Below are 4,766 nucleotides of genomic sequence, written 5' to 3'. Positions count from 1 at the left end.
ATATTACGCACTTCAAGTGTGGTAAAAACAATACTTTTAGAAATTGATTAATATGAACCTGGCTTATCATCAAATCACACTGATGTATTCTTGTCCTAACTGAAATATACGATTGAATGGTCTTCTCTGTAACAAACATGTCATTATTAGTCACGTAACCAGTGTCCTTAATCTCGAAGCGTTGATTGCCCTAAGAATTCTAAACTTTGATCGTAGCCAATATCTTAAGAATGGGCTTAAGAAGTTCGTAGTGCTTCGAACGTTTCGAGACTAGCTAGCCTGGAGATATAGATATAACATGTAACACTTACTATACTTCTGATGGTATCGGTCAAGGAACTCTTTCTTTCATTACAGATAGTTCGAAGATTTTGTTACAATTATATACTTTTCAAATTTATTTGACATATTTTCTTTCCAATAATATAGAGTGTCATAACGATACTGCCTTTCCTATAACAGTAAAGTAAGCGTTTTTTAATCTAAAGAGTAAGACATTGCCAAAAATCAATCAGAAATATCAAAATATTCTCTTCAAATCACTTTCAGTGCAATAATTGTTTTAAGAGAGACAGTTGAGTGGATGTCAAGAGTATTTTTCCATCTGACACAGCGTAGAACAGGTTTATTTCATAAACACACAATCATAGAACTGAATTTGTAAGTGTGTGTAACAAAATAACAGGTGAAATTTACAATGCAATATCTTTAAGTATCAATGTATTTTTAAGAAAAATACAAATATTACTGTTGTCACTGGAAAAACATTGTGGTTTCGTCCGAATTAGTTTAATTAGTCTTCATTACAATATTGAACATAATTAAGCCTCAAATATTATTGACATGTGTACCTTAACAATGTAGTTTGCCATTTGTGAAAATAGAGATTGATTATTTTGTATTTGAATTATGTTGACTTTTGCACACCAAATAGCTGCAACTTTTGAGAATGACTCATCTAAGGATAGAGGCAACATAATTTGCTATTACACACACAAATGGAGCAAGATATTTGTGACAACACTTTTAGCAGGGATTTATGCTGAATTTACATGCAGTTGATTTAGATGAGAGACATGCAGTGTAATTGTTGACTTATATATTAGAAGTGCGTTGTTTACATGCGTTGAAAGATCTGAGTGGAAAGAAAGAGGCAACTACAAGTACTGGGCAGCCGGGCGCGCTGATTTGGCTGAGACGTCTCATCAAATCCCCGTAGAGTAGATTGTGCTGTTGATCAATGGATTGTCTGGTCCAGACTCCATTATGTACACACGTTGCCATATAATTTTAAACAAACAAACCAACAAGCACACGCACTTGCAAACAATGCAACACAAAGTTAAAATCAAAACACGAATGCCTGAGGTCTTCAACTGCGTCCACTTTTTCCCACTGAGCTAGCTGGTTTTATGATTGTTTATTTCCTATGCCAGTTTGTCCAGGATTAATATCTATCCATAAAAAATGTGTCTGCTCTTTCAAGACTACTGATGGCACAAAGGTACGTCGCATCACTCAATTTATAGAGGAACGCGAGTTTGTATCAAAAGACGAGGCTCATTGAAACAAAAACAAAGATTATATATATGTAGTATTATTAGTCGCCCGTTGAAGATACTTAGGAGATAAACATAAAAATTGACCAACACATGATGTTTATCGACATTGTAAACAAAAAGGTAAACCAAAGGGGTTTTACTGTCTGCACTCGTTTACATCGAGTATGAGTACAGCAGTAAAGTGTCATCAGCTGGCCGTTTCAGCTGGTTCCCATGGTAGCATCTGGAGTTCCTCATTTGTGACGTCATTCTAACTTTACGTCACAATATGATTTGAATGACGTCACCACTGTTGATGACACAATAAAACAACTGTTAACGTGTAAGTACGCAGTGAATAGTCTTGCAGTTTCCGGGAATCTAATACCATTTGATCATGTTTTTCAACCAATCAGATTACAGAACACAGTGACTTTTGGTTTACTTTTGCAGTGTAATATTTTTACGGCAATATTGCAGTAGTGTAATACCGCTTGACGTATGACGTCAAAATGGCTCAAAGTTGTGACGTCACAATGCTAATGCAGATGTCGCAATTTTACTAGACCTTGCTTGACTCGCGGAAAGCTTAGAGTGATCACACTGCAGGGAATTTCGCGGCAGTTTATGTCAATTTATGTTGGCGAGTAATAAACAGAGTACTAAACTCGCTTCCGTGAAATATCATTTTTTATTAAACTCGTTAAAGATTAAGTATCAAACTCGCTTTCGCTCGTTTGATACCAAATCATTAACCCGTTTGATATAAATGGTATTGCACTGAAGGTCGTTTAGTATAATCTATGTATATATTTTGAGACCCGTGAAGGTCTGGGTTAAAATATTGACCTTCAGTAACCCCTGCTTGTCCTAATAGGCGATTAGCGGGATCGTTTGTACGGATCGCCGACTTTGTTGACACATATCATTGCTTCACGTGCGCAGATCGATGATCTTGTTGATCACTGGATTGTCTGGTCCACACTCAGTTAGGTATTTACTGTCAATCGCCATATGACTGGAATATTGCTGAGTGTGGCACAATGCTAAATTCACTCACTCACCAGTGTTAAAAATGTGAAATGAATTGTCAAACATGTTTTATAATTTTTTATTTATTTTTCATACATTTTACAGTCATTTCAGAAAATAAAATGACATCCAAGTTAAGAGACTATTCAGAAAGAAAGATAACAATTTGACATCCAGGTTAACAGACTATAGACCCAAGACAGAGGCAATAAATAACATGAATATCCAAATTCATAAAAAGAAGCTGTGCACATCAAATACACAGTCCGTGACATGACGACTAAAACTTATAGAATGTTTTGATATTACGCTCCAATAGGGAAGAACATTTAGTTATCATATAGTAGTTCTTTAGTTCATTCTGGATAACTTGAAAATGTGGCAATTTCTTCTTAACCTTTAGCCTGCTGAATAAATTTCAGCATAAGGCGTTGTAAAGAGGGTGGGTGATTTCAAACAGTTGGTGTGCCATTAAAAACGTGACAAAGGAACCAATATTTTGAACTTTAATTATAGATAGAAAAATGAACATAACTATAAAAAAAAAAGTCCAAATGTTTTCAAACACACAGGGGTTAAGGCCCACGCGAGCTTAAAAATTGTAAATATTCGTAAAGTTCCCTGAATTACGTGATGGTAGGTGGAATACGTTTTGTATCAGGGATCTGTTTAAATCGTGAAATCAGCGCTTGTTGCTTCCATCCATCAATTCTCCAATATCTCAAATATAGCTAAGTTAAAATTCATATTTTTTCATTGGATGGCACCGACGCGAAGGCAAATTATGAACTGTAACAGGAATATATCGTACGAAAATTGTCGTCAAAATATATTCCATGTTCAAGCAGATTTACCCGTCTCGTACTGCAAGCAGACGTATCAAAATCAAACATGGCGCGCTTCGATGTACAGGACTTAAAATGTTGTTATTAATCCTCAGTAAAGTTGCTATTTCTATCGTTTATGTGTTATCGATCGAAATCAGATGATCGCCTTAGTCGATAGGTGATAGCTTTGATATAATCACTTTATTAGAACGATACATAAACTATAGGAAAGATGAAACATGTTCACGACACCGTTCAGAGCTGCCGGATGTGGATGTCACTCACTGGGAGACGTCAACCGATTCATTCCTTGATTACAGAAAATAAGTAGGTATGTTTGTAGCACTGTAATTCGTTTATATCTTTTAGAATACACAAAAAAGATAATAATGATGATTCATAACGGATAACGATATGGCCCAGGCGATAAAATTCGCACATTTCTACACCAGTTTGACCTTCAATGCTCCCGTGACCCGGAAGCGGTAGTTCTGATTTGTATACGTCAACACGAAAATGAACTTCGTCAGTATCATTTGTTTGAAGATGTATTAGACGAAATACCGCATGTTGATCACTCTAAAGACGCCCATAGGAATATCATTGATTATAGATAATCGTGTTAAGGAGACAACTGCACAATATTTTGAATTATGTTCTGCCCTAAACAAATAACATTTTCATACAGAGCGGCATGACGACGCGAAAGAAGCAGAATGTGTTTGAATGGATTTCTATACATGCTAGTGTAATATGATACAACATTTGAACAAATAAATATTATTAACTAATATGTTTCAAATAAATATATATGTCCTGTGTACAATTGAATAACTCCTAAAATCAATAATTACTGAATAAATACACCAACTCAGGGACTGTTCATAAGTTGTTTCTGTGGGGAGATGATGATGATTTTCATGGAGGAGCATGAACAACGGTACTGCCCCGATCCTATGATTTACATACCAAATAAGTGACACTCCTGCCCCAAGTCCCAATTTTCTAAACATAACTTTAGGTACTGAAGGTAAAAAGTTTGATTGCATCTGTATCCCCAGTACATGTGCACAAAACTGATGACCTTTATTCCTCCCCAGTACGAAATTGGTGACGCCCTTATCCCTCTTACAAATAAATTTCTCTCGCTCTCACGCACACACACGTTATGAACACTCCCTAAACATATGTACATTCTTTCTGCATGAAATTGTTTTTGGTATTTGTTTTCACAGCAACAACAACTACAAAGGTAGTAACAGGTACTGCACATTTTAACTGATAGTTTGAATCATGGAGACCTGGGTAGCACTGGATTTTATAATTTACTAAGGTATGGTACCTTTCAAAGCATGGTACAGGGCAC

Source organism: Haliotis asinina, chromosome 11 (assembly GCF_037392515.1).
Source record: "Haliotis asinina isolate JCU_RB_2024 chromosome 11, JCU_Hal_asi_v2, whole genome shotgun sequence".
NCBI classification, from domain to species: Eukaryota; Metazoa; Mollusca; class Gastropoda; order Lepetellida; family Haliotidae; genus Haliotis; species Haliotis asinina.
This window is presented reverse-complemented; position numbering follows the sequence as displayed.